The 14,571-nt window shown below is 42.2% G+C and overlaps 1 protein-coding gene across 7 annotated transcripts in view; it reads left to right on the top strand.

The window, feature by feature from the left end:
* Nucleotides 1-14,571, top strand: part of pde10a (phosphodiesterase 10A) — a 481,692-nt gene that overhangs the window by 345,866 nt on the left and 121,255 nt on the right. Inside the window, exon 1 of one of the 7 annotated variants that reach the window (XM_043696103.1) lies at nt 9,812-9,830. The exons of the other annotated variants lie outside the window; for them this stretch is intronic. The gene's annotated coding sequence lies outside the window, so the exon portion shown is untranslated. Of the gene's footprint in view, nt 1-9,811; nt 9,831-14,571 lie in introns of those variants that run through there. 7 annotated transcript variants of the gene reach the window in all.

Raw genomic sequence — 14,571 nt, 5'->3', positions numbered from 1 at the left:
GAGCGTAGGGGAATGAAGGTGAGGCCTCTGCTGAGGACTGATCTTTCATCCTCAGAGAGGGGTAGGTCTGGAGGGATGGTGAAAACACGGCAGGGCTGGGAGCTAGGACCTGGTGTGGTGCTGGAGCTGGGTGTGGGGGCGGGGTAGGCCTGGGGGCGGGGACGGAGATCGGCGTGGGGGTGGGGTACAGCATTGTGAAACAGCAATGTGGAATAGTGGGGCAAGGACGCTCTCAGAATACTTTGAGGCCTCTGTGACCTACTTACTGGTAAGACCACTGTTTTCATTGGTTTCTACAGTGGTGACCTGCAGCTGTAGATTTTGTTTATTTTAATTCTTTAAAAATTCTGAACATCAGGATGCAGCACCTTCTAAGTTGTAGGGCATTCCATTGGTCCATAAACCTAGGGAGCACTCATAGTTCTTAATTAGCATGTTCTTCTGCCATTAATCAACCAATCCAGACAAAATGTGTGGTAGATGTGAGATTGTGTCCCCCCATTTTCAGGAACAAGAGGCATGAAAACCATAAGAGGTTGTTAGGACCAAGGGGCTATATCCCCACAGCTCCCTAGAGGGTTGCTTCTATAGATCAGGGACAAATGTGCTCAGAAATCAGTGGAGTCTGGTGCAGGGGAGGCTGTATATGGTGCAGGTAAGTTATTCTCTTCTGCATCTTCTCCATTAACTCCTCATTCTTAAATGTTCCATGAAATGGAAACTGGAGATAGGAGTTCCTCCTATCCTGAGCCTCCCATTGTACCACCACACTGAAGAAACAAGTGTAAGAGAGAGAGGAGAAGAAAAACAACATTGTTTCTTGATGCAGCACTCAGCTACTAATTCAGGTATTGACACTGAAGCAATATAGAGTCAGAATCTGTATATGATGAGTCACTAAGCACAAATGGCCTGTGCCAAGCCAAGAGAGAGGTCAGCTCAGGTGTGACCTTCATGGAAGGCAAGGTTTCACACCAGCTGTGCTGCAAGGTGTTTATATTTAAAACCTGTTGAGGTGAACTGCTTAGTGCATTGGCAGATCTGTCAGCTGGTTGCCAGTTACTGGCTTGGTGTTACAAGGCGTGTTGAGGATCTTAGAACACATCTTTGCCACTGTACAAATGGTAAGAACATCCATACAGACATGGCAAATTAGCCCAAGATAGAAAGACTTTTTCCAATTATACCAATATAACAGCTGCAAGGAATGTTCAGGCAGGGTTTTGAGATTTTTGTCCTGGCATGAAGGCTCAGGCTGCAGCTATCCAGACTGATAGCTCCATCCAGGCATGGGTACAGATTTTATTGCTCAACGTGGCACAGGTTTATGGTGAGAGGGGAAAGATTTAAAAGGGACCTAAGGGGCAAGTTTTTCACGCAAAGGGTGGTTCCGTGTTTGGAATGAGTTGCCAGAGGAAGTGGTGGAGGCTGGTACAGCATTTAAAAGACATCTGGATGGGTATATGAATAGGAAGGATTTAGAGGGATATGGGCCAAGTGCTGGCAAATGGGATTAAATTAATTTAGGATATTTGGTTGACATGGACCGGTTGTCCAAAGGGTCTGTTTCTGTGCTGTTGGTACAGTTACAGCATTTAAAAGACATCTGGATGGGTATATGAATAGGAAGGATTTAGAGGGATATGGGCCAAGTGCTGGCAAATGGGATTAAATTAATTTAGGATATTTGGTCGGCATGGACCGGTTGTCCAAAGGGTCTGTTTCTGTGCTGTACATAGCTGTGACTCATAACAGTCCAGCTATCTTGTCCAGCAGGTGATGAGGAACAATGATGTGCAATGCAGGGGATGTGGTAGTGCTACTACGGAATATGAACCCGCTGTTCGCTCGGGGTGTAACAATATTTGTGTTCCTACTACTGTCACTTTATCAGCGTCCTTTACTATTGCTACTAAGCAAACCTATGAAAAAGGTGCTATTCATGCCTTAGTGGTGTTGCCCAAAGCCAGATCCTTGAGGCGTAGAGCTATTCAAGAACGTCCTGTGAAACTCAGCAGCCTTCCACTTTCTGTGCTGTAGCCACTAGGGTCACTTGGTTCAGGGACAAATATTTTTTTGTTTTGTTTGCAAAAATGAATCTGTTTTCTAATGGTATTGACACAATATTACAGCAATGCTAATACATAGTGAGCAGAAGCACTGTTTCGCAATGTATCGTGCAGTGAAGAAACAAAAATAGTCAACATACATTTGCTGTCTATGTAATGGTCTTAGATAGTCTCATGAAGCTGAAGCAACTGGCCTGCTTCCAGGACAGCCATGCCTGTGTTTACACTGATAAGCAGTGCCAATATATAGAGTCATAGAGATGTAGAGCATGGACACAGACCCTTCTGTCCAATCCAACCATGCCAACCAGACATCCCAACCCAATCTAGTCCCACCTGCCAACACCCGGCCCATATCCCTCCAAACCCTTCCTATTCATATACCCATCCAAATGCCTCTTAAATGTTGCAATTGTACCAGCCTCTACCACATCCTCTGGCAGCTCATTCCAGACACGTACCACTCTCTCCGTGAAAAGATTGCCCCTTAGATCTCTTTTATATCTTTCCCCTCTCACCCTAAACCTATGCCCTTTAGTTCTGGACTCTCTGACCCCAGGGAAAAGACTTTGCCTATTTACCCACTCCTGTACTCAATACTCTGACCAATAAAGGAAAGCATACCAAATGCCTTCTTCACTATCCTAAGTACCTGCTTCTATCAAGGAGCTATGAACCTGCACTCCAAGGTCTCTTTGTTCAGCAACACTCCCTAGGACCTTACCATTAAATGTATAGGTCCTGCTAAGATTTACTTTCCCAAAATGCAGTACCTCGCATTTATCTAAATTAAACTCCATCTGTCACTTCTCAGACCATTGGACCATTTGGTCAAGATCCTGTTGTAATCTGAGGTAACCCTCTTCGCTGTCCACTAAACCTCCAATTTTGGTGTCATCTGTAAGCTTGCTAACTGTACCTCTTATGCTCACATCCAAATCATTTATGTAAATGACAAAAAGTAGAGGGCCCAGCACCGATCCTTGTGGCACTCCACTGGTCACAGGCCTCCTGTCTGAAAAACAAGCCTCCACCACCATCCGTCTTCTACCTTTGAGCCAGTTCTGTATGCAAATGGCTAATTCTCTCTGTATTCCATGAGATCTAACCTTGCTAATCAGTCTCCCATGGGGAACCTTGTCGAACGTCTTACTGAAGTCCATATAGATCACATCTACTGCTCTGCCCTCATCAATCCTCTTTGTTTACTTCTTCAAAAAACTCAATCAAGTTTTTGAGCCATGATTTCCCACGCACAAAGCCGTGTTGACTATCCCGAATCAGTCCTTGCCTTTCCAAATACATGTACATCCTTTCCCATAGGATTCCCTCCAACAACTTGCCCACCACCGAGGTCAGGCTCACTGGTCTATAGTTCCCTGGCTTGTCCTTACCACCCTTCTTAAACAGTGGCACCACGTTTGCCAACCTCCAATCTTCCGGCACCTCACCTGTGACTGTTGATGATACCTCAGAGATATGTATGTATTATATAAGCCATATTGAAGGCAACTCAATAAATATGATACGCCCAATGAAAAACTGGAAGCCGAGAATATGGTTGGAGATACAAGACCATTGAAATGAGGATGTGGTATTAAAAGTTCATAGTTGTATGCAAAAGTACATAATTGTATTAAAATGTACTTCTAAACCTGTATTCAGACAACTAGACATTTTTAACCAGCTGTTCACATCTATTATATCACACATCTTGAGCAGATAGCAGTTGAACCCAGGTTTTCTGGCCCAGAGTCAGGGCACTACATTCATAGTGTCACATGCCTCTAATGGGACTAAATTGAGGGAGTTTTGGAAAATTGAAACCAATTAATCAATAATCTCATTCATTCTAGCTTTTAAGAGCCTAGAATAAAATCCATCAGGTGAAAAGGGACTCTGTTACTCTTGAGTTCTAGCAGCTAATCAGTTAATAGGCATGATAAAAGGAAACAGGACAACAAAAGGACTCCTTCTCACCTTGAATGCGAGAATTCAGTGATGGTTAAAATGAATCAAGACAACAGAATCACGAACAAATTATATAACTAAGAATCTTGCAGGTGATAGTTCAGCTCCCAAAGTCACTTTTTTGGATCTGGAAGAAAGGTATCCACATGAGAAGGGATCTGTTTTGAAATTGACTTTATTGCAACCAATGAAGAGGATGGGTGAAGAAAGAAGGGGAGCCAGTTTATCCATCCTTGTCTGGGAGCTTAATGATTTAAGGTACGTCATCTGAAACCACATTCAATTGTGAAATCTCACCCAGGGTCTGGATGTAACATAGGTGAAGTAGTGGATATGAATTTCCAGCCATTTGCTATATAGACTATGACCAACAGCTAAACACTTGGGTGATTGCTAGGGATTGCTTGTCATTTATCCAAACATATCTATGTGAAATTATTGCCATGGTTTTTTTTGCAATGTTGTCTGTTGTAGGTGGAGGACATAGTTTAATAGATTTTTCACTGACTGTACATGCTACTTGGTGATACATGGAGAATATCCACTGAGGGTTGCATGCTAAAGAAAAACAGCTTAATTTAATTTTTAAGAGGGAAAGCTGAAATATTCAACTTGCTCGCAGTCCTAATGTGATAGCTGAGGTTCTTTTGCTTTGGTGAATCTTCCGATGTCCATTGGCTATCTTTCTACCTGAAATACAGACAGCTATTTGCCAGAGAAAATTTTGAAAAGAATTGCTTACTGAACTACCCGCTGTTTCCATTCACTCAGCCAATTCCATACTAATATTGCTACCGGCCCCTTCATTCCGTAAGCTGTAACAGTGCCCACAATTCTGTTTTGTGACACTGTATCAGATGTCTTTAGGAAGTCCGAGTAAACCACATCAACAGCATTACCTTCAAAACCCCCTGTTAAATCCCTCAAACATTGAACAATCGTGGTGAGACAAAATAAACCTGAAATGAAAAAATCGTGTGAAAATAATTTGGAAAATTTCCGAAGTATCTTAATGTCACTCTTCCAATCCTTTCCCCTTGTGTGTCACTCCCTTTTTTTCCCATGCTAGCTCTCTCCCTCTTTCTGCCTCTCCCCTTTTCCAACTCTCACTATCCTCCTGTTCCATTTGCCCACTCACATATTCACACTTCATTACTCTCACTATCTCTCCTTCTGAGCACCACTATCTCTCCAGTTCCACATTCACATTCTCATTCCAGACCAGAAATCTTTTTTTCTCTAACTGGGAGATGCAGGAATACCAGCATTTACATTGTCAAACCAGTACTTCTGGAATTCTAAACACATCCAACCAAATGGAACAAACTTTAATCCTCAGACTCCCTGTTCACTGTCCTTTCTCTAAAAACCATGTCCACTTTGTGTCTCCGGATTCAAACTGATTTCATGTTTTATTTTGATAGGCTGTAGTATATATCATGTCGCCCGCCCCACCCAAGCTGGCTGCATCCCCCCTGACCATTTTTGTTCACTATATTCCAGCTCCTCCTCCTGGCAGGGCTAGCAGTTTGAGACAATCACACTTGTTATGGCGCAGAAGGTGGTGATTTACTCGACATGCCTGCATTACCTAATGCCAAACTCCTGCCTTTTTTTTTTATTCCTCTGCACAATAATTCTATCTAAATAACCATTCAATGCCCTCTTGAATGACTCAGCTGAACCTGTCTCCACCACATTTCTAGGTAGTACATTACTTATGCTTAACTTGTGTGAAAAATATTTTTCTCACTCTTGCTTCATTTACACATCACTTTAAATTGATAACCTCTTGTTATTTTTCTTTTACAAGCAGGAATGGCTTCTCCCTATCTACTCTATCCAGCCCACTCGTGAATTTGAAGACGTCTCTCAAATCTCCTCTCAGTTGCCTTACCTCTCCGTCTCCATCTCTGGCGACTAACTCAACACAAAACTATTTCAAACCCACCGACTCCCATAGCTACCTGGACTACACTTCCTCCGACTCCCCCTCCTGTAAAAATGCAATCCCTTACTCCCGATTCCTCTGCTTCCGCCATATCTGCTCCGAGGAGGAGCAATTCCACTCAAGGACATCCCAGATGGCCTCCTGTTTCCAGGACTGCAATTTCTCCTCCCACATAATCAACAATGCCCTCCAACGCATCTCTTCCATTTCCTGCTTCTCTGCCCTTGACCACCTCCCCTCCAACAGCAACAAGGATAGAAATCTACTAATATCCAGATACATTAATTCCTGATGAAGGGCTTATGCCCAAAATGTCAGTTCTGCTGCTCGGATGCTGCCCGATTTGCTGTGCTTTTCCAGCACCACACTCTCGACTCTAATGTCTGGATACAGCGCATTATCCTCTGCCATTTCCGCCACCTACACTCAGATCCCACCACTAGAGATATATTTCACTCCCCATTCCATCTGCATTCTGCAGAGACCATTCCTTCCGTGACTCCCTCGTTGGTTCCACACCCAGCACCTTCCCTTGCCACTGCAAGAGGTGTAAAACCTGTGTTGACACCTCCCCCCTCACCTCTGTCCAAGTCTATGAGGGATGTCTTCACATCTGGCAGAGATTTTCCTGCATATCCAAACGCCTCACTGCATCTGTTGTTCTCGATATGATCTCCCCTACACTGGGAGACAGAACACCAACTCGTGGAACATTTCAGGGAACATCTCTGGGACGCACACACCCAAAAACCCACCACCTATGGTCGACCACTTCAACTACCCTTCCCACTCCACCAAGGGCATGCAAGTCCTGGGAAGCCTCCACTACCAAATCTAAGCCATCAGACGACTGAAGGAAGAACGTCTCATCTTCTGCCTTGGGACCCTTCAACCACAGGGCATCAACGTCGACGACTAGTTTCCAAATCTCCCCTCCCCCATCTCATCCCAAGTCCAACCCTTCAATTCAGCCCCACCCTCTTGACCTGTCCGATTTTCTTCCCACCTATACCCTCCATCCTCCCCACCACCCTATCACAATCACTCCCCTCCTGCATCCACCTATCGTCTTCCCAGCTAGCTCCCCACCCTACTACTTATCTGTCAGCCCCCTACTGCCCCCTCTATACACACAAAGGGTTATGCCCGAAATGTCAACTCTTCTGCTCCTCAGATGCTGCCTGACCTGCTTTGCTTTTCCTGCGCCACACTTTTTGTCACTTATCTTTAAGGAGAACAGTCCCAACTTGTTCAGTCTATCCTCACAATGACGTTTCTCATTCCTGAAACCGTTCTTGTAAATAGCTTCTGCATTTTGTCCAATGCATTCAAATTCTATAATGTGCTCACAACTGTACTCAGTATCAGTTGTAGTTTAATAAGTGTCTTGCACAAGCTCCACATCAACCTTCTTGCTCTTATGCTCTAACCCAATTAATAAACCCCAAAACATGAACACTTTATTAATTCACCTCTTCCCCCGTCCTGCCACATTCAATGATCTGTGCACAATCCAAATCCAGTAAGTGTGGAAATAACAGAGCAGATTCAAAGAAATAATACTGAATTAAACAAAAAAGAACAATATTTCTCAAGGGAATTGTTATACTGAGGAGAAAGTGAGGACTGCAGATGCTGGAGATCAGAGCTGAAAATGCGTTGCTGGAAAAGCGCAGCAGGTCAGGCAGCATCCAAGGAAATGAGGAAACTGGTGAAATCTGAGTTCATCCCTTGTGGTTGGAGGGTTCCTAGGCGGAAGATGAGGCGTTCTTCCTCCAACCGTCGTGTTGCTATGGTCTGGCGGTGGAGGAGTCCAAGGACCTGCATGTCCTTGGTGGAGTGGGAGGGGGAGTTGAAGTGTTGAGCCACGGGGTGGTTGGGTTGGTTGGTCCGGGTGTCCCAGAGGTGTTCTCTGAAATGTTCCGCAAGTAGGCGGCCTGTCTCCCCAATATAGGGGAGGCCACATCGGGTGCAGCGGATGCAGTAAATGATGTGTGTGGAGGTGTTATACTGAACCAGTTTATCAGTTTATAACAAGATGCCAAGTGCAGTCACTTTCAATGAAATGTAAACTGAAATTGGCTGGGTGTCAAGCTGATTTGTTGCTCCTTTTACCCGGGGCATTTATCTGAGGTCTTGCTGTGAGCTAGTAGGCTGGATTTGGCCCATTCCTATACTACGTAACATAGAAACACAGAAGATAGGCTAATCAACCCCTTGAGACTGTTCTATTATTTGATATGATCATGGCTAATCATTGATCTCAGTACCTTAAGCCTGCCTCTCCCCAATATTCCTTGATCCCTTTAGCTACAAAAGCTATATCTACCTCCTTCTTGAAAACAACAATATTTTGGCCACAGCCACTGTCTGTTGTAGTCAATTCCACAGGTTCACCTCTTTCTGGTTGAAAAAAGTTCTCCTCATCTCTGTCCTTGACCCTTATCCTTAAATAATAACCTTTAGTTCTGGACTCCACCACAGTCAAGCAACATCCTTCCTGCATCTAACTTGTGTTGTTAGAATTTTACAGGTTTCTACGAAACTTTCCCCCTCATTCTTTTAAACTCCAATGCATACAATCCTAACCGACTCAATCTTTCCTCATAAGTCACTCCTCCCATCCCAGGAGTCAATTTGGTAAACCTTCACTCCACTCTTCTATGGCAAAAACATCCTTCCTCAAATAAGGAAACCAAAACTGCACATAATATTCCAGGTGTGACCTCTGTATAATGTAGCAAGACATTTTTTTTCCTGCATGCTAATCCTCTCAATGTGAAGTCTTACATATAGTTGCCTTCTTTATTGTCTAGCACACTGTGTGCTTACTTTCAACGACTGATGCATAAGATCACTGGGGACTTATTGAACATTCCCATCTCTTAATTTACAGCAATTCAACTAATGATCTGTCTTCCTATCCTCACAATTACTTACATTTTATAGCATTTGCCATGCATTACCCACTCGCTCAGCATGTCCGAATCACACTGCAACATAGAGTCATAGAGAGGTATTGCATGGAAGCAGACCTTTCAGTCCAACTCGTTTATGATATCCTAACTTAATCTAGTCCCATTTGCCAGCACTTGGCCCATATCCCTCACAACTGTTCCTATTCATATACCCATTCAGATGCCTTTTAAATGCTGCAATTGTACCAGATTCCACTAATTCCTCTGGCAGCTTATTCCATACACGAGCAACTCTTTGTGTGAAAAAGTTGCCCCTTAGATCCCTTTTATATCTTGCCCGTCTCTCCCTAAACCTATGCCCTGTAGTTCTGGACTCTCCCATCCCAGGGAAAAGACTTTGTGTTTATCCTATCCATGCCCCTCATGATTTTATAAACCCCTATAAGGTCATTCCTTAGCCTCCGACGCTCCAGGAAAAACAGTGTCAGCCTATTCAGCTTCTCCTTATAGCTCAAATACTCCAACCCTGACAACATCCTTGTAAATCTTGTCTGAACCCTTTTTACATTTCACAACATCTCTGCATCTTCCTCACCACTCACTCTTCCATCCAGCTCTGTCATTTGAGATATTACATTTAGTTCTCTCATCTAATTTATTAACATATTTTGTGAATAGCTGGGGTCCTATCAATCCCTGTGCTACCCCACTAGTCACTGCCTGCCATTCAGAAAATGGCCCATTTATTCCTACTTTTTATTTCCTGGCTGCTAACCAATTTTTTAATCCAGTCCCATATGCTTTAACTTTACATACGTTTCTCTTGTGGGACTTCGTCGAAAGCCTTCTGGAAGTCCAAATAAACCGCATCTACAAGCTCTTCATGATCAATTCTACTAGATACATCCTTGAAGAATTCCGGTAAATTTGTCAAGCATGATTTTCATTTTGTAAATCCATGCTGACTGTGTCTGATTCTACTACTGTTTTCTAAATGCTCTGCGATATAAATCCTTTATAATGGACTCTAGCATCTTCCCGATTACTGGCATCAGAATCATTGATCTATAATTCCCTGTTTTCTCTCTACCCCCCCCCCCCCCCTTTTTAAATAATGGGGTTTCATTAGCTACCTTCCAGTCTGTTAGAACTGTTCCAGTATTTAAAGAATCTTGAATAATAACCAGATGATCAACAATGCATCCACTATTTGAAGGACCACCTTAAGCATTCTGGGATCAGGCCCTGGAAATTTAATAGCCTTCAATCCAATCATTTCCCTACTCGTACAGATTTGCTTCAGTTCTTCCCTCTCATTAAACCCTGTGTTCCTCATGATCTTTCATATGTTTTTGTGTTCTCCTTTGTAAAACAGATACAAAGTATGAATTTAGTTTGTCAGCCATTTCTTTGTTTCCCATTTTAAATCCCCCTGATTTCTGACTACATTAGTTTTTTTCTTTACATACCTATAGGAAGTTTTACGCTCAGTTTTTCTGTTCCCCCAAGCTCTCATGCTCTATTTTCCTTTGCTGACATCTGAACTATTCCTTTTCCTCTGGTCCATTATTTTTTCTTACCCATCTATATGCTTTCTTTTTTTTGTACCTAATACTATCTCTAACTTCCCTCATAAGCCATGATTTGGCCACTGTTCTCTTTGCTTATTCCTGTCTGACGCAGGAGTGCTATTGTTGTAGTTCACCCATTTGCTCTTTGAATGTTTGCCATTGTCTATCCACTATCATTCCTTTCAGTAATATTGCCCAATACAACAAAGCCAAATCGTGCATCATACAATCCTAGTTTCCCTTATTCAGACTCAGCACCTTAATCTCAGAATCAACTACCTCACACTCCAACTTAATGAAGAATTCATGTGCACATCCCCACATCTCAACTGCATAATACCCAAGCTAAGATGGCCTGTTCTCTAGTTGGTTCCTCAACCTATTGTTCCAGATAGAAAAAATCCCACATATGCTCTATGAATTCCTCCTCTATGCTATTATTAACTTGACTTGCCCAATCTATATGCGGAATACAGTAACCCATAATTACAGATGTGCCTTTTCCACATGCATCTGATTTCCTGTTTAATGCAATTGCCAACATCACCACTACAGTTTGGTAGTCCTTATACCACCACCACCAAAGTATTTTTTGTTCCTTGGTATCTATCAATTCTACCCGCACAAATTCTACATTGTCTAAGCTAGTATCTTTCCTGAGTATTGTGATTACATCTTATTTATTCAGCAATGCAGCTCATTCATCTTTTCCTTTTGCCTGTCCTTCCTCAATGCTGAATACTACTTGGTGTTCAATTCCCATCCTTGGTCACCGTGCAGCCAGATCTGTCATCCCAGTTTATTATACCCATTTACATCTATTTGCATGATTATTTCATCCGCTTTATTTCAAACGCTCTGTGCAATCGGGCTTGTCTTTTCAATGTACCCTGTCCAATTCCCACTTTTTTTTTACAGTGACCTTGTTTGATTCTGGCCTTTAATTCCTCTACCTAGCATTTCTTATACCCCTTTCTGACTTTTTTTGTGTTCTTGATTCCAGTTTCTCTGATTCCTTGTATAAGGTCCTATCCCCCTGCCAATTTAGTTTTAACCCTCCCCAACCGCTGTAGCAAATATGAGGGCATCAGTTCCAATCTACCCAGGTGTAACCCATCCAGTTTAAACTGCTCCCACCTCTCCCAAAACTGGCCCCAATGCCCCAAGAATCTGAAACCCTTCCCCTCACACGACCTCCTGAGCCACATTTTCATCTGATAATATCCTGTTATTTCTACTTTGTCCAGCACATGGCATGGGTTGCAATCCCGAGATCACTACCTTTAGAGATCCTATTTTTCAACTTGCTTCCTTACTCCCTAAATTCTGCTTTTAGGACCTCGTCCTTTTTTTTTTAAATTTACGTCATTGGTACCAATTTGTACCACAACTACTGGCTATTCATGCCCCCACCTCCAGGATGTCCTGCACTGGCATTAAGACATCCTTAACCCTAGCACCAGGGAGGCAGTATACTATCTTGGACCCTCATTTGCAATCACAGAAATGCCTATTTATTCCCCTTACGCTTGGATCCTGTGTGAATATTGCATTTCCACACGTTTTGCTCCTGCTCCTGTCCTGCTATGCTTTTCCAGCACCGCACTCTCGACATTAACTTTCCATGAAAAAATGTATTACTGGCCACCAGACTGGTTCGTGAAATCATTGTTTCATCTTAATAACAGCTGGATATTTTCATGAACAAGATTTAATAGTCCTTTAGTGCTTTCTGGAAAAACTTTGAGTTCTCCTTGTGGTGCAATTAACATCAAACAATGCAATTACAAACTGTCATGTACTGACTTGCTTACATGATGCCTGTTGCCAGTTTTGTCTACATCTTCTCTCGTGTAACTAGATTCTCAGTTGTATGTGAAATACAACAGTTACTTAGTATTCAGTGTTGCAGGCTTTTCACAATAACTAACATCCGCGATGGTAGTACAGGAAAATGTGTCAGCTGCTCAGTTGCATAAAGCTGGGGGATACTTCGAAATTGTACTAGTGTAGGCTATTTGACCATCAGCAGATATATAGAGATTGATAGACAGACACTGGTGTGATTGGCAATATATTTAGGACTTCTTGCTTGATTCGGATAGTAAACTTTCTTCCAGTAAGATACATTTGTGCATAAGTATACTTTCAGGCTCGTGCTCCCAATTTTGAGTTGTGTATGTGCATTCAGTGCTTGTCAACAAGTGTAACATATCAGTAATGGGCCGTTCGCAATCTTCAATGTATTGCTGGAGTATAGTGTTATTCATATTTCCTGATCTGTTGCAGCATACAGGTTGATATACAGAATGTGAGAACCGGTGGAAGTACTATCTTTGCCCTTAATATTTCAGATGGTTCTTTTGCTTTGCAATGTTCATTCTCATTCTGTGTCTGTGTGGTGGCTTTTGAAGTCACCCTGCGATCTCTGTGCTTAGGAACAAATTTGCAATAAAAGTTGGCAGTGTTGACTAACATTACCAACTCTTTCAGGTTAGATGGGGTTGAAACTTCTTAACGGGCTTTGACATTATCAAATGCAGGCTTTACTCCAGCTGATGTTACTCTATACCCAAAGAATAATTTTAGGTGTCGCAAATAAGTGTATTTCTTTGTTATATGTCAAATTGTATTGTGTGCGTTGAGTGAGTGCCACTGAGAACTGCTGATTATATCCTGCTTTTTCACTTCCTTGGACAATTGTGCCATCAAGTGGGTTGAACATCCTGTCCATGTCAGAAAGACTGAAGAAGCACTCTTCTAAAACGTGCTAGCTACTGGACTTAGTCCATTCTGCGGTACTGAAATAAGCCTTTGAAAGTGGATACCATTTGTTTTGCTAGTGGTATCTAAAGATAGCTTTGACACAAGACAAACCTCATGTAGACTGTAGGCATGAAATTATGCCAATAGATCTTCCCTTGTAAGAAGAGGATACTTGTCATGAGTAATTACTTTGTTGGCTACCTTATGGTTGAGGTATCATCTACATTCATCATTTTCACATACAATGGCTAGATTCAACATAATGGGGATTCAGTAATACAGTCTGCTTTGAGCTATTTCAGTTCCTGTGACATTTTGGCACAGACTGCAAATGGCAACTGTCTCAAAATTCATGTAACTGGTGATGTGTCAATTTAAAGAGCATGGCAGTACTTCTTAATCTCCTTAAATCCTAGGAGATCAAATGTCATTAATTGCATTAATTTTATGTTCTTTGGAGTTTTCCAGTTGAAAGCCAAGCTTGTCAAACAGGTTTGCTTCCATCAGGGTTCCGGTAAAACACAAATATCCAGGTTGACATTTTTGATGTGCACTAGATCCTTCTCAAAACCAGAATAATTGAAATACCACAAGCTTGAGTTCTGTTTGTTGCAGGAGGGAGAAAAAGATTGTGAATATAATGATGCTAGAGTTTCATGGCGCTCAATATCAATATTTTCACACCAACATTGATGAGTGTCATTGATAGGGGGATTGCCGTGATGTCAGTTCAGCTTTCTTTTGCTGGCCTGTTGCTGTATCATCCGTAGTTCACTCAAAACAATAGATTCATCCATGTGCCAAACTGATGACATCTTCAATCACCTTTATCCCTTTGTGAAGTGGTTTCACTTTTGAGCTTGCGATGCACTTTTATCCCAAGATCGACATAGTGTTGTGAATCATTGGGTACCTCCACAATTTGGGGAAATATTTAAGTGTTCCTCCTGTGATGAGGTAGGTTTTGCTGAGACTGCTGACGTCTCTTTGTACGCCTTACACTTGAGCTGGTTTGGAAACCTTTGTCTACAAACAGTCTGAGGTTGTGTTTCTGCATCTCCTCTCTGAATCTCACATGATGTCATTAATTCAGACTGCTAAAGTTCCTCAGTGAGAGCTATTCTGTAACTTGTGGAATTAAAGTTTCTTCAACAAATTAATCACACAATAATTTCATTGGTTAGCGTGCTATATTTATATGTGAAATAAACCTAGTTTAATTCACCCACAGTTTGTTTTATGGACACCCCATTTGCCGGGCATCTCTGTCAAAATATATGTCCTTTGAACATTACATTTTTTTTTGAGCTGGTGTCCTTTTAAAA

This window comes from Chiloscyllium plagiosum, chromosome 9 (genome assembly GCF_004010195.1).
Source record: "Chiloscyllium plagiosum isolate BGI_BamShark_2017 chromosome 9, ASM401019v2, whole genome shotgun sequence".
Lineage (NCBI taxonomy): Eukaryota > Metazoa > Chordata > Chondrichthyes > Orectolobiformes > Hemiscylliidae > Chiloscyllium > Chiloscyllium plagiosum.
This window is presented reverse-complemented; position numbering and strand designations above follow the sequence as displayed.